This window comes from Rhineura floridana, chromosome 8 (assembly GCF_030035675.1).
Source record: "Rhineura floridana isolate rRhiFlo1 chromosome 8, rRhiFlo1.hap2, whole genome shotgun sequence".
Lineage (NCBI taxonomy): Eukaryota > Metazoa > Chordata > Lepidosauria > Squamata > Rhineuridae > Rhineura > Rhineura floridana.
This window is the reverse complement of record NC_084487.1, coordinates 90823948-90848556: the sequence shown is the minus strand read 5'-3', so window position 1 is coordinate 90848556 and position 24609 is coordinate 90823948. Positions and strand designations below refer to the sequence as shown.

General features: G+C 40.7%; 1 long non-coding RNA gene across 1 annotated transcript; it reads right to left on the bottom strand.

The window, feature by feature from the left end:
* Positions 1 to 789: 789 nt before the first annotated feature.
* On the bottom strand, positions 790 to 23677 carry LOC133390776 (uncharacterized). The gene is made up of 4 exons (XR_009764467.1): positions 23599 to 23677; positions 18854 to 18899; positions 1528 to 1593; positions 790 to 1095 (listed from the first exon to the last, which is right to left on the bottom strand). It is a non-coding gene; the product is annotated as an uncharacterized LOC133390776 (long non-coding RNA).
* Positions 23678 to 24609: the final 932 nt, after the last annotated feature.

Here is a 24609-nt window from a genome sequence, read left to right as displayed (position 1 = left end):
CTTTGACATTACAGCAACTAAAAGTAACTCAGAAAATATATTAAAGTGATGTGATATATATATTTGCATAAGCTAATTAATTAAAACAATAAAAATATGAACTAACAGAATAAATCATATATTTTCCTCTATTTGTATATTTTTACTCTAAATTTCCTAGAATATTAGATTAAAGAAAGACATAGTTACCTATGAGTGAGTAGACCTGAAGCCTTCAGCTTGGCAAAGCACGTGAAAACAAAGCAGAGCAGATAGCTGCAAGAAAAAAAGAAAAGGTAATCCAAAGGCCATCCCCTCCCCAAAGAAGCAGCTTTTATAAACATTGCCCACCAGGGCTACATATACATGATGGGCACAACCCCTAGTCAAAATGAATTGTTTTCAATCCCGTTTTATTTCAGTAGAAGAGCTAAACTTATGCTTTGTTTTTTCCACTGAAATCAATGGATCTTAGGAGTGATTCACTTTCTCTACCTCAGTGGTTCCCATCCTTTCTAAGTATGAACCTCTTTGTAACCTTAAACAAATTCATGAACCCCACATGCTAATTGTTGAAATTTTAGAAGAGAGTCTGAAAGGAAAGACTGCTCAAATATAATTTGTGGAGGGGGGAACTCGTTTATAAATATTGCACAATTAAAGGAGAGAGAAAGAAGCAGTAGTTTCCCTCCTTTTTGTTGGGCGGCTAGAAAGGTGCTCCCGCCCCACAAATGTTTGCAGTATTGGTCAATACGTAGACCATGAATTACCATAATCTGTCTGGGAGGAGAATAAAATGAATACCCAAGATTCTTGCATCAGTGATTTTCCAAACAGTGTATTTTTTGCATAGTGTCCGTTCAACACACATATGTTATTATTTCACTTAGATATTGTTCTGGCTATCCAGCAGCTTCATACCAACGTCTTATCAGAAGTTCTTCTCTGGCAGCAGAAAGTTTCCACAGATTCCCAGTTTTCAGCACCAACTGAAAATAAGGTTCTAAATTCTGAATTAGTGGATCCAGTCAGGGCTCATGCATAACATGCCAGTTCTGGACTAAACATTAACCTTCATTGGATACATCTCTCTGGTTCTATTTGCTCAGTAGCAACCTGATGGGAGAAAGAGAAAAACACAATCCATGACTGAAAAACCCAAACTCACAACTATAACTAGAATGAATACACCGGTTTATTAAAGGTGTAAAGTTCATCAGAATTGGATTTTGTAATGAAAAACCATGATACAATCATAAATGATCAAACAAAATAAAATAACAAGTGAAAGTTAAATTGCAATGTTTGCATAAACTTAATGCTATTACAGGACTGATAGAAAACAAAACCAAGATAATACTTTGACATTACAGCAACTAAAAGTAACTCAGAAAATATATTAAAGTGATGTGATATATATATTTGCATAAGCTAATTAATTAAAACAATAAAAATATGAACTAACAGAATAAATCATATATTTTCCTCTATTTGTATATTTTTACTCTAAATTTCCTAGAATATTAGATTAAAGAAAGACATAGTTACCTATGAGTGAGTAGACCTGAAGCCTTCAGCTTGGCAAAGCACGTGAAAACAAAGCAGAGCAGATAGCTGCAAGAAAAAAAGAAAAGGTAATCCAAAGGCCATCCCCTCCCCAAAGAAGCAGCTTTTTTCTAAAACATAAATACATCCCTTTATATCACCTAGCAAACTTGAATCAGTAGGTTGGAAATATCCAATTATTGAACATGAATTTTAATAATTGTGGGTGGCACCTCACAATTCATAGATAGGGTTGCCAGGTCAGAAGCATCCCAAGCCTTGAGATTTCAGGGATGTGCCCTAGTGATGTCACTAGGATGGGCCCTAGTGATGTCATTAACCATGATACGTTAAGTATCAGCCACAGTTGCTTGGATCATACCACTCAAAAAAAAAAATTCTCTGATTGTAAATTAAGATAGAACTCTTAGCTAGATAAGGGTGTTCCCAGATCCAGCTGAAGTGATGGGATCATTCCTTCTCACCTGCTTATGGAGCCTGGGTAGGGAACTTTTAATCTAGCCTACTTGCTTCTGGTAAAAAGGGTTTAAGTGCCCTCAGGCAGGCCAGTCACCAGAAGGGCATTGTATGAAGAAGAGAGATTAATGTTGTGGAGATGTTCGATGGGAGCACTCAGGAGTAAAGATGGTTGCCCCTGAAGGATGCAATTCTAAACACACTTACTAAGAGACTAAGCCCCATAGGACTCAACAGGACTTAATTCTGAGTAGATATGGTTAGGATTGTGCTGTTGGTAAGGCTTGACCAAGGATCCTCTGGAAAGATACCCATACCAAAGCAGGCTTGGCAACCCCCTGCCTGGAATGCCCTGCTCCTGCCTTTTAACATGGCTGCTCCAACCTTTTTTTACAGACTTGACCCTTCACTGCAGAGAAGGGTTTGAGAAATTAGTAAGAGTTAAGAAGATTCTCTACCCCTTTCTGCCTAAAATGTGGGCTGCTATAAACTCTTTGACAGCCAACCCAATTCCAGTGAGTAGTAAATGACAGAGGGAAAACACACATGGTTTGGTCTGTCTTCACAGACAGCAGCTTGGGAACAACAGCAATTGAACTCCCCAGTATATAAATTCTCTTTTATAACTATTGGCCAAGAAACAAACCATCATGCAAACTACAAGGTGCATCATCAATGGGTCTAAGAGGGTTGAGCTGAGGGCATGGAACCACTGTTGTTGTTTCTATGCATGCAAGGGAGTGAGGTCAGAGGTAAATGAAATGCAAACAGAAAAACAAAAACAAAAGATTTCCTAAATGCAATACCATACCAACCATAACAAGATTCCTGTGAGTAAGGCAGAAAATTCAGCATCCCACAACCAGTCAGCATTCCTAACCAAAAACCAAAACTAAAAAAAACCTGGCAGCCAATCACCCAAGGCCACAGAAATCCACATGCAGCACAATCCGACCCAGAGGCTGCAGATAGTGCAGAAGGCTGTGGCTCGATTGCTGACATGAGTGAGATCCTATCAGCACATAATACCTCTGCTCTGAAATCAGCACTAGTTGCCAATTTGTTACCAGGCCAAGTTCAAGGTGTGCTTTCCATGTTATGGGTGCCACATACTACTTGTTCTGCTGTTGCAAAAAAAACTATCCTTCAGAGTGGCAGCACCTACACTTTGGAACTTCTTGCCTATTGACGTGAGGCAGGCACCTTCATTGTATTCTTTTCGGCACCGGCTAAAAACATTTTTTGTTTGGGCAAGCCTACCCAGGCATGTAGAAGCTATTTTACTTTTTATCTGTTTTTAACTCATTGTTGGTTTTATTATTTTGAATGTTTTTAAATATCTGTTTTTAACAGTTTTTGCCAATAATTTTATTGTAAAACCACTTTGAGATTTTTTTACAATACAGTGGTATATGGATGTTGTAGGTAAAATACATTAATAAATTTCAGAGTGAATGTGGCCCTTGGGTCACCTTCCTCTTTTAGGAACAAAAGAATCTGCCTTATACCCACTCATACCATTTGGTACCATCTAGCTTAGTACTGATGACATGGACCAGCATTGGCTCTCCAGGATTCCAGGCAATAGTCTTTTCCAAAGATTTTGGATCTTTGCAAGCAAAGCATATACCCTACCATGAGCTACAGACCTTCCTGTTTAAAAAAAATATCTTTAACATTGTTCTTTTCAGTTCACTAATGAATGCACAGCATACTTAGGGCAGATCCACACCATACATTTGAAGCACATTCAACACACATTTGAAGCACATGAATCCCACCACAGAATCCTGGGAACTGTAGTTTGTTAAGAATGGTGGAATGATAACTGTGAGGGGAAAACTACACTTCCCAGCATTCCATTGGAGGAAGTAATGCATTTTAAATGCAAGTTGGATATGCTTTAAATGTATTGTATGGATCTGCATTACATCATAAACTTTGCCTGCATATGAATTATTTTAATTATTTTTTAATGGTAATTAGCTACAAAGTTTACTTGGTGACTGTGGGCTACTCACCATCTCTCAGTCTAATCTGCCGCTCACTGTGAAAACAACAGAGGGGGACCATGACCACCCCAAGGAAGAAGGGCACACTTAATATGTAGAGGAAATAATAATGTACACCCATAGTGTGAAATCAGATACATATCAAGACATAGTATGAAGAAATATTTATATAAGCATGAATGTCAAAGATGTTTATTATTTACACAACCTGTAAAGATATTTTAGAGCAATCCTATGCATGTTTACTCAGAAACAAGTCCCAGTGTATTAAGTGGGGCTTACTTAAACAGGGGAGTGTGCACAGGACTGCAACCTCAAGTGAAAAGGAACGTGACTCACCCAACCCAAAATTTAGAATCATTCCACTTTAAACTGCTTTGAAACTGTTTTATACTTGTTTTATGGTTATTGGAATTTAAATGGATTTATTTCTTGTTGTGAGCTGCCCTAGTTTCCAACCTTACCTCACAGGGTTCCATACACACACACTGGAGATGCACAATACATAAATCCCACATAATAGTTATTGTCAAAACCAGCTGGTCATTGCATACCTTTTTTTTTTTATAAACAGTATTAGTTTCCTACCAAATACAAATAGTGACACCAAAGTAAGCCCTGCCCAACTGCTTAAAAAAAAAGAATTGGAGGGGGAGAGAAAGATTTACAATACAATCCTTTGCTATATTCATTCAAAAGTCCCATTGATTTACAGCACAATCTTAACCATGTCTACTCAAAATAAGTCCTATTGAATTCAATAGGATTTACTCCCAGTATGTGGGATTAGCATTGTACCTTTGCTTCCAGAAAAGCAAGTATAGGATTAAAGCTTCATGTTGGGAAGTTTTTCAAAACAGACTATGAATTAGACAAATAAACCACCCTCTTGAACAGCCCAGGAAAGTTTAAACTCCTCATAATTTAAAAAGTACAACACATTATAATGGCATCATAAATTGCATGTACACTTTTTAAAAAATTCTGTCCAAAAATTATTTAAAGATAAAATGTCTAATATGCTATACAGGTGGAGCCCCTCAGTCAGACTTAGGGAGTGAACAGGAGGCCCCTCCACTCTGCAAAGCAAAGATGCCTGCGGGTTCCAGAGCAAAGCAAGACTACAAGCTCCAGGGAGTCAGAGGGCTGATTGCTAGCACCTAAACCAGGGAGGGAAGGTTAAAAGACAGTGAGACACCATGTGCCCTTTGCTGGAAGCAACGTCAAGATGTCAGCATCAGACCCTCGCCAGCCATGCCTCGAAACCCGGAGTACCTTGTTAGAATATCGAACTTTGCTTTGTTAACTGACTTTGCCTTTTGGAAGCCGACTTGGTTCATGCGCTGAGACCCCTTAACCTTCTCCTTTGCTTATCTGCTTTACAACCAAGCCCCTGCTTAGCAGCTGCTGGCTAATTGTTTTACAGCACCACATACCACCTCAGTGCAGCCAGCACAGACTGACACCATCTTAATTTTTACAAAAAATAAAGGAAAAAGAGAGGTGGGGGAAGAGAAGAACTGGGAACCCCTCCTGCCGAGTGAGGCCAGGCCCAGGCTGAGCCTACGCTGTCTCTCCTCCCACCTCCTCCAACCACCTTCTTCCCACCAACACCTGCCTGCCAAACAACCCCCCCTCAGTGGTGGCCACTGGTGCTGCTACTGCTGGCCGTGCTGGGCCAGCCACTATCACTGCCTCTCTTCTTCCTGGTAGCTCTGCCCTCAGTCTCCTTCAGCATCTGCCAGGAGTTTTATAGGCAGATGCCTATCCTTGGTGTTCTTGAAAGATGTTCCAGTTTTCCAGACTCCACCTGGGGATCACAGCCCCTTGGTTGGGAACCATGGTTCTAGATTGTATCCAGTGTTCTTAAGATAGGGGAGTTAAAGTGATTTTCAGATTGCAACCTATAGTAAACTTCATATAGATCAATTGAGCTTTAGTCTGATCCTAAACACGTTATCCCTGAGAGCCACATTTTCATGTTGAAGTGCCATGGAGCCTTTTTCTTTCTGTTCTTGAGAACTGTGGTCAAGGGCTTCATGCCAAGGTGGGGGAGAGGTTCTTCTGACAAGGAGGCTTATCTCAGATGCAATATCTGCCAGAGCTTGGAAAAGTTATTTTTTGAACTACAACTCCCATCAGCCCAATCTAGTGGCCATGCTGGCTGGGGCTGATGGCAGTTGTAGTTTAAAAAAGTAACTTTTCCAAGCTATGTATCTGACCCAGTTAATTCATAATATAATGAACTTTCACTTTTTTAGGTTGCTCATCTCCATTCCTGATTATTGTATATTCTTTAAATGGATCTTATATCATAATTTTATGAGATTTCTTTGAGCTGGATAATTATCAACCTTTCTTACCCATTCATAAGTTTATAAGTTTAGATAATCAATTCTGATGGAAAACATCAACATGAAGTGATATTTTCCTGTCCTTTTCTAGTAGTTATTGTTTTAAAAAATGCCCTTGTTGGTCCCATATATCCTCTGGTCTGGAGAGTGAATTGATATAATAAAAATGCAATGCTATGTTTAGTTATGTTATTATTGCATTTCTATGTTTGCACCGCCAGCATATTTACAATCACAATAATTAAGGAAGAAGAAATGGGAACGTTTTTCATAATGTTGAGGCATTTGCCCATTCCTTTTCAAAATCCCATCTCTTTCTTTCAAAATGTCCCTTGTGCTTTCCTGATTGTAAGCAATATGTGTGTTCACTAATCTGAATTCTCCATGTAGGTCGCAGGTCTTTGCAGTTTTAGCATGCTTTAATATAATTTTGGAGGTATCATGAGATCCTTTGTTCTAATTTGGATGCTCTGCCTCTTATTTGTTGTTGTTATGTGCCTTCAAGTCAACTACAACTTATGGCGACCCTATGAATCAGTGACCTCCAAGAGCATCTGTCATAAACCACCCTGTTCAGATCTTGTAAGTTCAGGTCTGTGGCTTCCTTTATGGAATCAATTCATCTCTTGTTTGGCCTTCCTCTTTTTCTACTCCCTTCTGTTTTTCCCAGCATTATGGTTTTTTCTAGTGAATCAGGTCTTCTCATTATGTGTCCAAAGTATGATAGCCTCAGTGTCATCATTTTAGCTTCTAGTGACTGTTCTGGTTTAATTTGTTTTAACACCCAACTATTGGTCTTTTTCGCAGTCCATGCTATGCGCAAAGCTCTCCTCCAACACCACATTTCAAATGAGTTGATTTTTCTCTTATCTGCTTTTTTCACTGTCCAACTTTCACATCCATACATAGAAATTGGGAATACCATGGTCTGAATGATCCTGACTTTGGTGTTCAGTGATACATCTTTGCATTTGAGGACCTTTTCTAGTTCTCTCATAGCTGCCCTACCCAGTCCTAGCCTTCTTCTGACTTCTTGACTATTGTCTCCATTTTGGTTAATGACTGTGCCAAGGTATTGACAATCCTTGACAAGTTCAACGTCCTCATTGTCAACTTTAAAGTTACATAAATCTTCTGTTGTCATTACTTTAGTCTTTTGATGTTCAGCTGTAGTCCTGCTTTTGTGCTTTCCTCTTTAACTTTCATCAGCATTCGTTTCAAATCATTACTGGTTTCTGCTAAGAGTATGGTATCGTCTGCATATCTTAAATTATTGATGTTTCTCCCTCCAGTTTTCACACCACCTTCATCTTGGTCCAATCCCGCTTTCCGTATGATATCTTCTGAGCCCATGTAATGCAGTTCCAGCAGAATTCAATATAAGTGGAATCTACTTTGTCAAAGTGAAGTGCTCATTACTATAGTGAAGTTAGTGATTCATATTCTCAACAAAGACGTTATAAATCCTCAGATAGTGCCAAATCTTAAAGGTCACCAAGGGTCCCTTGGAGGAAACAATTCATAGTCTCACATTCACTATTAAGAGTTTAATTTCTAAGAATAATCCTTTAGGCAACTGGAGACTACAGTGAAAAACAACAAGCCACTAAACAGATTCCAAGTGACACCGGGAGAAAAGCACTCAGAAAAGCATATGACAGATTGCAGTCCTCCACTTTTGTATGGCAGGAATCCCATAGGGCTATTATATGTAATGGCAGATTTTTTTAAAACAAATGTAGCAAAGTTTCCCCACAGGGAGAGAGTATTCATTACATAGTCACCATATTAAAATGTTTTTGTGGACTGAAGAGGATGTTTTTCTTTCTTTGTTGAAGATACTCTTATGTCCAGCATTGAGATCAATGTTAAGTAAGATGCAAATGGAATCATAGGGCCCATCCCATCTGTTGCAAAAGAATCAGTGATGGGGGAGGAATCCAATCATTCAATGAAAAACGAAAATCCTCAACAATAACAGAATAAGAAAACTCTCCTGGAAATATGAACATCTGTGTAGTACTGAGCACTGAATCTATTATCCCTCCACTGAGGCCACATATTAAACCCTTACAGCTCCCAGAACTAATTGAAAAGGTTTCTTTTCTCACAAAGAACTCAGCCAGTCTTCGCTGAATGACTCTGTAGGGCACTTCCAGCCATTTTCTCCTCTACTCATTATTGGCTGCTATCCAATAGATTATATATAACTGAAGTTCTGAAGCATTCAGAGGAACTGGAGAGTTTACAGTTTTAGCATGAAACAGATGATGTAATGTGATGGCTAAGACGAATCCAACCATTTCTTGTACTCCCATAGCCGTACCCTTTGGAGGAAAGACCTAGAATATTTCTTGGGAATGATTTTTTTAAAAGGTACTTGTGCAGAGGTACAAAAATATTTGCACACATGCCCAGAACACAAAAAGGTAGTGGAGGATGGGGTCGGAGTGTTTATAATAGGGACAAAAACAGCCCAGATACATTCATGTAAAGCTCCACCCACTGGTGTGGATGGCAAGCAGCGGAATAGCAGTGAATATGCTGACATTAAAAATGGGAGTGTGTGGACGCTCGCAAGGCAATCCCACACAATCGCAAACAGATTAGAATGATCTATTTGTAAGATGATGTCTCAAAGCAGACACAGCCTTTCTTACTTTGAATCACACTTGCTATTTTAATGCACATTCACTCAGTTTGGAGAGATTCTGTTAGAGCCCCTCATAATCTCTTTTTGTTTTGACCATCCTGAACAATTTGGGTCATCAGCAAATTGGCCACCTCACTACTCACCTGACTCCTGGTCATTTATGAAGTTGAAAACACTGGTCCCAATACCAATCCATGGGAGACCCACTTCTTATGCCCCTCATTTTGAGAACTGTCCAGTTATTCCTGATCTCTGCTTCCTGTTCTTTAACCAGTTACTGAGAACAGGTGGTCTTAATCTACAACTGCTAAATTTAGTCAGGAGTCTTTGGTGAGGGACTTTACTGAAAGTTTTTTGAAGGTCAGAGTACACAGCTGGATCACCCCTATCTATATGCTTGTTGACACTCTCAAAGAACTCTGAAATATTAATGAGATGGGATTTTTCCTTCAAAAGTCATGCTGGTTCTGCTTCAGCAAAGCTTGTTCTTAGGGGTGGAATCTAAAGCGGACGTACCTGATCCAATCCAAGCAGATCATGACCTGGATCGGATCAATGCCACACTCCAGAATCTGCAGCCCTTCAGATTCCATTAAGAGGTGGTTGAAGGATTGTGCACTGCCTTTGTTCCCCTAAATATATATCTTGAAAAGTGTATCCAGCTGCTCACAGCCTGAGTGTCTAGTACATGTGACTCATTGCTGCCATGCATTTTCAATGCACAAAGAGCAAGTCCCTCTGGAAGTGATGTGACTTGATAGTGTTCCATAGCTCCCAAGGGCAGCTGTATGGAAAAAACACATAACTGCCCTCAATGTTTGGGGAGGACCCTCAGACCACCTTGTAAGCTGTTTTAAATCTTTATTTTAAATGTGCATTTCCAGGTGAATTTGTTAGGATTTTCCATTAGGGAACCAGAATGGAATTAGTCTGGATCTCTCTGAGAACTCAGATCGACCAGACCTGAATGGGTCTGTTGTGTTTAACATCTATATGAAGCCCTTGGGAACAGTCATCAGGAGATTTGGGATGAGGTTTCAGGAGTACGCTGATGATACCCAGCTCTATTTCTCTGTAACATCTGAATCGGAAGAAACCATGCAAGCCCTCGACTGGTGCCTGGACTCGGTGGTGGGCTGGATGAGGGCCAATAAACTGAGTCTGAAACCGGGCAAGACAGAGACACTGTGGGTTGGTGGTTCCCAAGTTTGGATAATTGGTTAGTTGCCTGCTTTGGATGGGGTCAAACTCCTCTGAAAGGGCTGGTCTGTAGTCTGGGGGTGTCATGGATCCATCTTTGTCACTAGAGAGCCAGTGGCTAGAAATGCCTTTTATCAGCTTCAGCTGGTAAGACAGCTGTGGCCTTTTCTGGACTGGGATAGCCTGACCACTGTTGTCCATGCACTGGTAACCTCCAGGCTGGATTACTGTAATGCAGTCTATGTGGGGTTGCCCTTTAGGATGGTCTGGAAACTGCAGCTGGTACAAAATGCGGTGTGACTGCTCCCTGGAGCAGGATATTGCTAACATGTCACCCTGCTGCTGAAAGAATTGTACTGGCTGCCTATTAGCTACCAGGCTAAGTTCAATGTTCTAGTTTTGGGGTACAAAGCCTATACAGCTTGGAACCAGGATATTTGAAAGACCATCTTAGCCCTTATATACCCAGTCAATCACTATGCTCATGATACCATCTTATCAGGAAGTATGTTCCACACAACACAGCAAGCAGACCTTTAGTGTAGTGGCACCTACTCTTTGGAATTCCCTCCCCTTAAATATTAGACAGGCACCATCTCTGTTATCTTTTTGGAGCCTACTGAAGACTTTCCTCTTTCAACAAGACTTTTAAGTAGAGACCTTATCCCAGTCTGCATCTGTGTTGGAATCGCTTTTTTAGATGTTTTTAAAGCTTTTTTAAAAACATGTTTTTATAGATGTTTTGTGTTAATGTTTTTAAAGGTGTTTTGTTGTAATATATTTTAAAGTCTGTTTTAATGATGTTTTAGAGTATTTTTAGTGCTTTTGTTTGCCATCCTGGGCTCCTACCAGGAGGAAGGGCAGGATATAAATCTAATAAATAAATAAACCTTACAAAACCTGACCCAAGAGAAGCTAGCAAGAATAAATGGCATGGAATTTTTTTTTAAAGGAACATTATTGGAAAGTAACTATTTTGTGTTTACCTGCATGGAATCCAAGAACACCTCCAGGCTCACTTGAAGCAGCATTTATCTAAGCATGGCTGTGTGCACACCATACATTTAAAGCACATTCTTTCCTCAAAGAATCCTGGTGTTTATTCCTCACAGAGCAACAATTACCACCACCCTTAACAGATTTCTGTCTCCATTTTTTGTTCCAGAAGTGCAAGTGGGAAAGATATACATACATAGAGAAAGGGAGGAGAAAAGGTGATCAAGAAAGGAAGGTAATCTGAGAAAATCTAAAACATCATAGAAAATGGATCAACAAAAGCTATAAATCTAACCAAGATATCTGCACTAGTCTTTTCCCATATAGGAGCAGTAAGGGAAGCTGCAGCCAGCAGTTGTCATATATTTAATTTCTGGCAGTTTTCCTGTTATAGTATATCAGGTGGTAGATAGCCACCAAGCCCTCAGTTTTATAGATAATAAAAGTGACTAAGAATGAATGTTCAAGATAAAAATAGAAGCATCTGAGCTGGACATAATACAAGAAGCAAAATCTCTCAGAATCACTTATAAGTGTATGGGCATCTAATATAATCAAAGATGGTTTTTATGTTGCTTCACTTATAAAGTGATAGCTCGCAGCATATGATAGTGTTATATGACTCAAAGCAGCTCAAAAATATTTCAGGCTGCCCTTCCAATAATCAACAAGTATTTGTTGTGCTTTAACAATGACTTACAATACTTAACCTTGGATAGTTGGGACAGAATATGTTCAGCTTAGTACTTCTTCTTGATTTTGCCCTGTTAAAGAAAGATGTGTAATGCCTCTGATATGCAGGTCCCTGTTAAACCTTATTGTGTATTTGATTTGAAAGCTGCTTCTAAACTAATTCCAGAAGCACTCTACTATGAAGTGTGAAAAGACAAAATTATTTGGTATAACATTATACCAAGTTCATTGTACCCCTTATATATCTAGTCAATCACTGTGCTCAGGGCTGGTTCTAAAGGGCGGCCAGGTGGGGCATTGGCTTGAGGGCCCCTGGAGCTACAGGGGCCCTGAGGGGCCTCTCCGCTCCCCTTCCATGATCCGCAGCAGGAGCCACAGATTGCAGGACAGGAGGAGCTTCTGAACCACCCGCCATCCCTCCACTTCACCTACCTTTCTCTCTGCTGTTTTTGCAGTGCGCGCAGGGTTGCCATCAATCAAGATGGCAGCTGAGGTTTCCATAAAGGGCTGAAGCCTCTGATGCGTGTGCATGCCATCAACCAAGATGGCGGCAGAGGCTTCAGCCCCTTACAGAAACCTCGGCCGCCATCTTGATTGATGGCAACCCTGAGCACACAGTGTGCGCAGCTGCAAAAAACAGTAGAGAAAGGTAGGTGAACTGGGGGGATAGTGGGGGGATGGCTCCTGCCACAGATCGCAGAAGGGGAGTAGAGGGGCCTGGGGCAGGCTGGAGCCCAAGGGCCCCAGCATGCCTGGAGCTGGCCCTGTGCTCTGCACATGAGGGCCTCCTGCAGATACCATCAGGAGGTGTGTTCCACATAATATAGGAATCTGACCTTTAGTGTTGTGGCACCTACCCTTTGGAATTCCCTCCCCTTAAATATTAGACAGGCACCATCTTTGTTATCTTTTCAGAGTCTACTGAAGGCCTTCCTCTTTCAACAAGCCTTTTAAGTAGAGACCTTATCCCAGTCTGAGTCTGTGTTGGAATTGCTTTTTAAGATTTTTTAAAGTTGTTTTTGAAAGATGGTTTGTTTTAATATGTTTTTAAAGATGTTTTGTTTTAATTTATTTTAAATAAGTTTATTTTAAATAAATCATTAAAATCTGTGTCCAGAGCAAGAAACATCTGATTGTTTGTTCTCTGCTTGCAACAGCTGTTTCACGTAGAGGAAATGTAGCTGTGAGATCCTGGAAGTAAAATTTAGGTTGCTAGGTAGGATGCTGAAAGCCAGGAACTCCAAGAAGGCTTTCTCTGAAATGCTACTGGTTCCACACACAGAGCCAGCCAGATGGTCACAGCTTTGTAGTCTCGATGCTTGGATGAAATGCTGGTCTTGGGAGGAGGGGTTTGGATTTGTTAGGCACTGCAGAACATTTTGGGACAACCGGGGCCTATACAAAATGGATGGGCTCCACTTGAACCAGAATGGAACCAGACTGTTAGCACTTAATATCAAAAAGGTGGCAGAGCAGCTTTAAACTGATTGAAGGTGGAAAGCCAACAAGAGCTGAGGAGGGTCTGGTTCGGAATAAATCTCCCCCTGGGATAAAAAAAACCCAAATGATGAAAATTTAAATGGGGTAGGCCTAGAACTAGGCATTGTGAGTGCAGGGGCACAGGATAGCAATTTAGAAAGGCAAAATTAGTACAGGCCAAACGAAATGTGCCAAAGACTCTTGAAGAGAGACACTGTATACACATGTCTATACACTAGTGCTAGAAGCCTTTGTACCAAAATGGAAGAACTGCAGTTCTTGGTCATGGAGGACAGCATTGATTTAGCGTGCTTTCACACTGCACTTTATTCCGTTATTTTGACAGTTTCTTACTTGTTAATTCCAGCATTATATTTGACCTTTCACACGACATACCAGGTACCTCCAGAATTCTGGTGGAATGTAGTGGAAGTTTTGCACTAATTTCCATGACAAATGATACCAGAAATAATCCTTTAACAAGGCTGGGAACACGGAACATTGCAGGAGTTTTTCTCTAGTTACAGTCGCTCACATGATAGGCATCCCAGCATGCAGTGTGGAATAGAGTGGGGAAATGAGCAGGTGCCACCTTAAAAGCAGAAGGGGAAAATGAGCAGGAGCTGACCCTGAGCTGCGGCCGCTAGCTCTAGACAAGCCACGTTAACAGGTGCTGCTGCCACCAAACGACTGGAGCCAAAGAAGGGTGAAGGGAGGTGCGTTATCAGGCACTTCCCCACCCCACCATTGACTGGAGTCACAGCCGCAGTTGCAAGCTCTGGTATAGATAAGAGCAAGGGTAAGGGGAGCCGCCTCTGAGAGCTCCCAACGGCCACTAAAGCTGGTGGTGCCTCCCCCAGCTCCACGGGGCTGTGGCCATGAATCCTGAAATGAACAGTCATGCTAAGGGAAGCTGCCTCCACAAGCTCCCGGCAGCCATGATAGCAGGTGCCGCCACTGGGAGCCCTGAAAGCCAAGATGGGGGAAAATACACCAAACCCCCTAAAACAAAGGGGGGGACTCTGAAGCATGTGGTGCTACTGGAGGAATTAGTGCACATATGTATAAAAGAAGAGGGATGAAGACAAGGCTGTGTTCATTGGAGCTGTGTGACAGACAGTTGCGTGAAATGCCGGTATATTGGCTTGTATATTGGCTGCAAAAACTGCTGTTCCTTGGCGCAACAGGTACTGCAGTGTGAAAGGGGTTTTAGAAATTGGGACAGAAGTGCTTCCTTTTTAATCCGTTAAACTAATGCAATCAGCCCCATGTGTGAAAGCAGCCATAGTGAACATAATGGAAACCTGGTGGAATGGAGAAAAGTAATGGGACATGGTTATCCCTGGATATAAACTATAGTGGAAGGACAGGGAAGGATGTTTTGGAGGTGTTGTCACTCTCTATGTGAAAGAGGGCATTGAATCCAGCAAGCTTGAAACCCCCAAAGAGGCAGACTCCAACTCAGAATCATTGTGGATGGTGATACCTGAGCCCCAAGAGCAACAGGACTGTGGAAGTTCTGTTGTCCCCCTGATCAAAATGCTCAGGGAGATCTTGAAATGAGAAATGAAATTTAGGAACCATCCATACTAGGAAATGTTGTAGTAATGGGTGACTTCAACTACCCTGACATAGACTGGCTAAATATGTGCTCCAGTCACAACAAAGAAGCAAAATTTCTAGATACCCCAAATGACTGTGTCCTAGAACAGTTGATCATGGAACTGAACAGAGGGACAATGACCCTGGACTTAATCTTAGGCACTAGGAACCTGGTGCGAGATGTAATTGTTGTCAAATTGATTGGGAACAGTGGCCATAGTGCTATTAAAAGGCCATAGTGCTACAAAAATCCAGCATGGTCACATTTGACTTCAAAAGAGGAAACTTCCCAAAACTGAGGGGAGTGGTAAAAAGAAAGTTGAAAGACAAAATCCAGAGAGTCAAATCACTCCAAAATGCTTGGGAGTTGTTTAAAAACCACAGTATTAGAAGTTCAAACGGAGTGTATATCGCAGATCAGCAAAGGTACCACCAGGGCCAAGAGAATGCCAGTGTGATTGACAAGCAGAGTCAAAGAAGCTATTAGAGGCAAGAAGGCTTCCTTCAAAAGTCTCGTCCATATGAGGAAAATAAAAAGGAACACAAACTCTGGCAAAAGAAATGCAAGAAGACAGTAAGGGATACTTAAAAACAGAATTTGAGGAGCAGATTGCTAAGAACATAAAAACCAATTACAAAAAATTATTTAAATACATTCAGAGCAGGAGACCATCTAGGAAGATGACTGGACCCGTGGATGATAAGGAAATCAAAAGTGTCCTGTCTCAGGAATTCTTTTAGAGTATCAGCATGCATATAGATAGAGGTGACCCAGTGGACATAGTGTACTTAGACTTTCAAAAAGTTTTCGACAAGATACCTCACCAAAGACTACTGAATAAGCTTAGCAGTCATGGAATAGAAGGAGAGGTCCTCTTGTGGATCAGGAACTGGTTAAGTAGCAGGAAGCAAAGAGAAGGATAAATGAACACTTCCCTCTTTGGAGGGCTGTAGAAAGTGGGGTCCCCCAAGGATCGGTATTGGGACATGCGCTTTTTAACTTGTTCATAAACTATCAAGAATTAGGGATGAGGGGTGAGGGGGCCAAGTTTGTTGATGATACTAAATTGTTCAGGGTTGTTCAAACAAAAGAGGATTACAAAGAGCTCCAAAAGGACCTCTCCAAACTGAATGAATAAACAGTAAAAAGGCAAATGAAATTCAATGTAAACCAGTATAAAGTTATGCATAGTGGAGCAAAAAGTCTTTATTTCACATACACTTTATGGGGTCTGAACTGGCGGTGACTGACCAGGAACGAGATCTTGGGGTTGTGGTGGATAGCTCAATGAAGATGTTGAGCAGCAGCTGTGAAAAGGGCAAATTCCATGCTAGGGATCATTAGGAAAGTTATTGAAAATAAAACTGCTGACATCATAATGTCGTACAAATCTATGGTGCAGCCACATTTGGAATACTGTGTATAGTTCTGTTCACCTCGCCTCAAAAAGGATCTTGTAAAGTTGGAAAAGGTTCAGAAAAGGGCAGTCAGAGCAATCAAGAGAATGGAGCTACTCCCCTATGAGCAAAGGTTGCAGCACTTGGGGCTTTTTAGTTCAGAGAAAAGGTGAGTCAGAGGCCACATGATAGAAGTGTATAAAAATATGCATGGCATGGAAAAAGTGGATGGATAAAAGTTTTTCTCTCTCATAACACTAGCACTCATGAACATTCAATTAAGCTGAATGTTGTAAGATTCAGGACAGACAAAAGAAAGTATTTCATCATGTAGTGCATAGTTAAACTAGGGAATTTGCTCCCACGAGGCAGTGATGACCATCAACTTCAGTGGCTGTAAAAGAAAATTAGATAAATTAATGGAGAATAAGACTATAAATGGCTACTGGCCATGATGTCTCTGTTCTGCCACCATAGTCATAAGCAGTATGCTTCTGAAAACTATTTGCCAGAAGCCACAGCAGGGAAGAGTGCTCTTGTACTCAGGTCCTGCTTGTGGGCTTCCCATGGGCATCTGGTTGGCCATTGCAAGAACAGGATTCTGGACTATATGAGCCACAGGCCTGATCCAGCAGACTCTTCTTATGTTCTTAAGCATTTGTTCTATTTTTCACTTTCTTTTCAACATGTACAGGTGCCACAAAACAGATTTCTTGCTCTACTTTTGAAAAGTTTGCAGTATCCCAGTTTCATAATGTTAGGCCTGATTTTCAGTGAAGTTCGACCCAGACTATTCATGTCTTTCAAGCCACAACTATGTATGGTCCAGACATGGAATCCATGATTGTATATATTGTTGAGAATGCATGACTATTAAATTTATATTTGTGAAATAGCTGGGTTGAAATTGGCTATATCAGATCTCCATTCATCAAAAGCAGATATATTCTGAGTGCACATAGATAAATCTATAGAGGCAACTAAGTGCCACTGAAAGAACTCAGTTCGATCCTGGCTAACATAACAAATGATGAACTGCTATTGAGTTTTTGCTATCGAGAAGGTACTCTATATCATAATTATTGAAGTATGTTTGTTTGGAGTTGAGCAATTCAGACTTATCAGCCGTTTCCAAGATTGTGTATTGCTTGTTGTGAGTTTCTTTTTGAGGTTTTGCCATAATTATGACAAGCTAAGCAATATAATTAATCTTGCTTTATGATTGGTTAGTTTGGTGTGCTGTAATTATTTACATATTCTTGACAGTATGACGTATAAATATATGCTTAATACATGGAAAATAGTCATTAGACTGCCCCTTGATTAATATGTGGTTCTAGTTATAATGGCACAATGTGTTCAGTTCCCAGCAATCCTTTAGTGTGTCCATCAGGTACTGAGAACTCTTGCATATTTTTGAGTTAAGATTCTGCAGAGGTTCAAATGATGTATGGGAGAAAACTGTGCATATAGTTAATATGGCTAGTGAGCATGCATTATTATATTACTATTATTATAATTATTTGCATTTATTTGTTGCTTACTACAAAAATGTCTCAAAACGACTTACAATTACAAAACTATACCTGATTACAAAATTTCAAATACATCAAAAAAGATAACACAAAAATAACATTCATTGACTAAAAGTGCTCAAGAACATAAAAAGGGGAAATCCTACTCCACTCTACTAAAATATGAACACTAATACAGGCTTGGATATCATCATACCCTATGACCCCAATTAATGTCTGGTTGGGCAGTAACGTATTTGCCTGGCAGCTAAAAGTTGATAATGATGACACCAGGCATATCTCTCTGAGGAGAGCATTCCACAATTGGAGAGCTACCACTGAAAAGGCTCAATCTCATGTTGCCATCCTCCACAACTCTGTTGAAAGGGGCACATTAAGGTGCTGAGCCACATAAGGCTTTATTAGTCGACACCAGAATTTTGAATTGAGCCTGGAAACTAATTGGCAGCTAATATGGTCAGGCCAGGATCAATGTTATATGTAACACCACCTAATAGGGCAAAGCAAGTATGCTAACAGGAACATCTATAGTGGGATGTTGCATAGCTAACAGAGGTCTGCAGCACAAATAGTAAAGTGAGTAGAGGGTTATTTGAGTGAAGTTTTTATACGCCCAGGTTGGATTTTGCCATTACCAACAAGGCCGGTGCCAGGCATGACTGGGCCCTTGGGTACCAGCCTGCCCTGGGCCTGCGATGCCTGCCCATAGGCCCCACCTGCCTCTCCTGTTGCTTCATGTGAATGTTGTGCATGCTGCATGCGGATGCCTACCATCAACCACATTGGCAGAGGCAGCTTCCCTAAGGGGCTGATGCCTCCACTGCCATCTTGGTTGATGGCAAACATGCATGCTTTGCTATGCATGCGCAAATGCCTGCCATCAACTAAGATGCTTCTGCTTGTAGTGAACTGGCTGGAAATTACACATACCTTCCACCGCTTGCAGGTTTTGGATTTTGGCACACCACAGCAAATGCTGGAAAAGAAAAGGCAAAAGAGCAATGTTTTTAACATTCCATCCCTGCATGATCATTAACTGATCTGATTCATTGCTGCTTCCCTCATGTTTTAGAGTCTGTTGTTTACTGAAGTCATAACTAAGTAATAAATATTTTAAAAATATATCCACTTTAGAAGAACTCACTCTTTAAAGGAACTCTCCTCTCCTTTAATCCATTTCCTGGACCTGCAACTTGATTAATGATATCAGTGTTCTAACAGAGCACTTGGTTAATCGGCAAAAAAACTGCTGAGTCCAGGAATTGTAACTAATTTTGATCTTCTGTTCTGCTGCCGTCATGAGCACGTTTAAATATCTTACTCTTCATTCCCTCATTTTCTGTCACTTATGATAGATAAGGCACTCTAATAGTCTTAAAGCTGTTCCCGATGGTTTTTTCACTAATTACCATCTACCAGCATGAGTAACTGCCATTAATAACACTTTTGCTAATTTTCATTTACTGTTTCTTTTCATGCAGTCCCTGCATTTTACATGCAACTGCATTTTACAAGCAAATTGTTTATATAACTTCTTTTAAATGAAATAGTCTTCATTTATCTTTTATTAGCCCAAACAGAATATGTCTTTTCTCTATTATCATCATCATTATCATTATTATTATTATTATCATTATCATTATTATTATCATAATTATTATTATCATTATCATTATTTCTGAAGCTAACTGTGTGTGCCAGCAGCCCTCCTTCCTTCCATCTGCACTCCGCCCCCACCTCTCTCTCCAAGATGCTGCAGCAGTTGAGGGCTTCCCCCCACCCACATGCCTGAATGCATTTCCTGCAGATGCTTGCAGGAGGGGCGGGTGTGTTTGTGTGTGTATGTGTGTGCATGCACTGATCTTTCTTCTGCTTCTCTTTTATTCCCCAAGTGCATGCTAAGCAAGTCATTGGTTCTGATTATCATCCCAAGGCCTAAAAGCACTAACCCCCTTTCCCTCAATCTGTGCACCTTGTTGTCTGCAGCGCACAATCTAGCATCCCCATCACCAACACATTGCTGCTTCTTGATTATTATTAAAAGAAAAAAGCTCAGCAGGTTGGCTGAGGCTGGGATCCAAATATTGCAGCAGAAATGTATTTAATTAATTAATAATTATTGCATTTATATCCCACCTTTCCTCCAAGTTGTTCAAGGTGGGGCACATGGTTCCCCCCCTTTCCATTTTGTCCTTACAAAGACCCTGTGAGATAGGTCAGGCTGAGAGACTGTTTGATCCAAGGTCACCCAGTGGGCTTCATGGCTGGGTGGCGATTTGAACCTGGTTAGCAGTCCAACACTGTAACCCACAGGGGTTGGGAGACAGGACTATCCATCTTTAGACTGTGGGGGGGAGGGGGATACCAATTTGATTGGACCTATGCATTAAGAAAAGGAAACAACACCTCCTTGTCTGCAGGGAGCTTTTAATGGAAAGGGATATTTGGAGATATGATTTTGCCATGCACCATTTTTTCAATTACAATTAGCATGGGAGGGGGGAATCACAAAAAATTTTGAGCTTACAAAGGGAGTCCCATATTCATAAAGGTTGGGAACCACTGGCCTAGATGCATAAACAGGGCCTGAAGGGAGGAAAGATGCTAGATGAGTCCCATTAATTATCAGGGATAAATATGTAACTAGAAAATTCCTCAAAAAACTCAGCTGGAAATCAAATACAGAAGATGCCCACTTAATGGAAAATACATTGCCCCTTCCCTTTTTTTCTTCTTAGTTTGCATTCGGTAGATTACCAACCCCTGCCTACATACACAGCTAGTTTTTGAGCAGTAATTTCAAAACAAAAAATAATGACTGCATTTTACTTATAAAATGAGACTAAAGCCATTTAAATAAGAGTTGAAGGGTAATTTTTCATGAAAGTGTGGTATGATGAAAATAGTATTTTATGCTTACACTCAAGAGACTGTAAGCTCAATAAAAAGAACTATGTGCAGCGTTGAAAATGTAAGCACTACAGACATTTGAATTTTATTAACAAAATCTATTTGAATAAATAAAATAATTAACAATTAATTAATAAAACTGAAAAGTTATAATTATATTCTGCACAGTGGTGCATTTAAAGAAGGTGGCAATATGAATGTGGTCAAATCCAAAACAATTTAGGTTAAATGCCATGGGTAATAGAGAAAGTCAGGATTTAATTTATCTAACCATATGCATGTGATGTTTCAAAGGACGCCACAAGTAATCCAAGGTTTTGTTCTTATACAGCTCCTTTTACTTTCAAAGGCACTGCCAACTTCTCTGTGGGTTTTGCTCAACAGTACCAAGAGGCTGCTTAAATCTTTCCTCTTACAAAATGACTGCCTCCTCTCTCAGAAGAATGAAAAAACATTAGGTATGTGGCAATGCTATCACTGAAAAAGATAGAAGCCCTTTTCACATGACTAGGGTTGCCAGGCTCAGGGCCTGAGAATGATTCTGTATCTTTAAGGGAAGAGAAACTTCAGCCAAGTGCAGGTGTTTTTGCAACATTGTAATGGGAAAAACCACAAGGTGAAATTCTCCCTCCCCCCTGCAGAACTTTTAAAGATACAGAAGACCTCCTGGTTGCCAGGCCCAGCTTCCAAGAGGTCTTCTGTATCTTTAAAACTTGCGCAGGGGGAAGGGAGAATTTCACCTTGTGGTTTTTCCCATTACAGTGTTGAAAGAAAACCTGCACTTGGCTGAATTGTCTCTTCTCTTAAAGATACAGAATCATTCTCAGGCCCTGAGCCTGGCAACCCTACACATGACATCTTTGCATTCAGCGAACATATGGAGAATGGCAGCAAGTTCATGTGCAGCGGATTCTCCCCAAACTCCATACATTCAACTGAGTGTCTGTCTGCCTAGATACTACACAGACACAAACATATGTGGGGCTACCTTTGAAAATGGTTCAGAAGCTTCAACTAGTGCAGAATAAGGCTACCTGTTGATGGGTTCAAGGCGAGCAAATCATAACACCAATCTTGTTCCAGTTACATTGGCTGCCTGCATGCTTCCGAGCCCAACTCAAAGTGCTAGTTTTGACTTGTAAAACTCTTTATGGCTCAGGAACACCTCTACTGACATGAACCTCCCTTAGACGTTCTTCTGAGGTCCTTCTCCAAGTACCCAATCTGAGGGAGGCTCAGAGATGGTGACAAGGAAGAGGGTATTTTCAGTTGTGACTCCCCATCAGTAGAACATGGTCCCCAGTGAAGTCCACCTAGAGCCTTCATTGACATCTTTTCAGTGCCAGGTAAAGACTTACCTTTTCCCCCAGGCATTTTATAGGCTAAGATGATGTTGCTTATATTAGTGTGCTGTCAAAGCTGTCTGTGGCTGTATGGGGGAGGTTGTTGTTTTATTGTTTTGTTTTATGGTATGAAATATTTGTTTTGGTTTTCAACAATGTTGTAAGTTGCTTGGAGACCTTCAGGTAACAAGTGACTAACACATGTAAATAACAACAACAACACACATAGAATGGAATTGCCTCCCTTTGAATATTAGGCAGGCGCCATCTCTACTATCTTTTTGGCGCCTTTTGAAGACTTCCCTCTTTCAACAAGCTTTTTAAGTTGAGACCTATCCCAGTCTGCATCTGTGTCAGAATTGTTTAATATGTTATTAATAATGTTTTTAACCCTTTTTAAGGTTGTTTTTTTTAAATGTTTCTAATCCTGTTTTGTTTTAATGTATTTTAAGATCTGTTTTATGATGTTTTAAAGCGTTTTAGTGCTTTGTTTGCCACCCTAGGCTCCTGCTGGGACGAAGGGCAGGATACAAATTAAATAAATAAATAAATAAATAATAGAATTGTTCTACACAATCAGAACCCTTAGAAAAGCAGAGGTCCCACTTACACAAATACTATGTAGTAGAGATGGGGGAGAAATTTGATTCACTTTTCATTTAAAATAAAATTTATTAAATTCACAATTCCTGAAACAACATGAGAATTGAAACACAGCCATTCTTTGAAATTTGCACTTATCTGAATTTTGCAATGCAGTTCTCCAACCAATATTTTAAAAAATGCATATATTAGGGGAAAGTGTGCACAAACTGAATATATTGGTGAGAATAACATACAAAAATGCATTGGGAGAAATTGCTAGCAAAAAATGTGTACGTTAGTCAAAACTAAAGACAAAAATGTATTTATTGGGCAACATTCACACTAAAAGGCTGAAGAATTTTCATAAGATTTTTTTTTAAAAAAATCACAAATTGCAGCAGAAATGTGGAGAACCAAACTTAAGATTAGGAAAATTAAAAACTGAGAGAACTGAAATTGACAGACCATTCCATCCCTAGTATGTAGACATTCACCAGAATGCATAGAGGCTGGGAGGAGGGACATTCATGTGATCCCACTTTCCCACCCATACTTTCATTCATTGTAATATGTGAAAAGGGCTATGGTTGCAGAAGGTAGCCAAAGGCAAGTTTATGAATGGCACCCTACCAGGCTACTTTTCTGAGGGTGTCATACTGAGCCCTGACCTGACATTGCGTGATTCATCATCTGATGAGGACCCAGACCTTGTGGACCCAGGAGACCTGGGAAAACAGAGAAAGCTCCCCCTCCCAGCATGGTTCACGAACACCCCAGCATACAGGTAGAGATCTCCCCAGGCCTGCCTTCAGAAAATGTCCTGGGTCTCTGACTCACCTTCAGTTGAGGAGTTCCCACCCAAGTCAGAGAGAAAAGCTGAATTGCCTCCCAGCCCTCACAAGCATCAACACTAGAATGTCCATGCTCAAGCAGCTGGTTGGCAAACAAGTAAATGCCTGAGAGCACTACTCAAGAATAAAGGGCTCCTTGGGAGTAACTGCATTCCTCAACAGTAAAAGCTTCCTGCTTAAGCACCTGTCCAAGACGTCTACTGGATGTTTGAACAACATATGCACCTTACTCCTGCAGCCTGATTGCCGTGCCTTTGCCTTGCTTTCTGATTGATCTTGCTAGCTACTGATCTCTGATCCATGACTCTACCTTTGGATTATGTTTGATCCAGGACTGCTCTCTTGTGTGTGAATTTGGCTTCACCTTTACTTTGCTTTTGGACTCTCCTTGTTATTGTTTGGTCCTGTTGTGTTTTGCCTGCAGCCAAGCTCAGGGACTGAAACTTAACCCAACTAGAGTAGGAAAGAGGGTGCAATCCTAAAGACATCAGCACAATTGGATGTGGAGTTAAGAGTAGGGTTGTCAGGCTCAGGGCCTGAGGTTCTGTATCTTTAAGAGAAGAGAAAATTCAGCCAAGTGCAAGTGTTCTTGCAACAGTGTAATGGGAAAAACCACAAGGCGGAATTCTCCCTTCCTCCTGTACAACTTTTAAAGATACAGAAGACCTCTTGGTTGTCAGGCCCAGCCTCCAAGAGGTCTTCTTTATCTTTAAAAGTTGTGCAGGGGGAAGGGAGAATTCCACCTTGTGGTTTTTCCCATTATAGTGTTGCAAGAACACCTGCACTTGGCTGACTTTCTCTTCTCCTAAAGATACAGGATCAGTCCCAGGCCCTGAACCTGGCAACCCTAGTCAGGAGGCACCCTTATTTGCCAAGGGCAGAGAACAGGACACCTCCGCAAGGGGACACAATCCCCACTTGTCCCATCTCTCTTTCTCACAGCAGCACAACTTTGGACACTCGGTGCTCTTTACTACAATATATAAAGTGCTTGTCA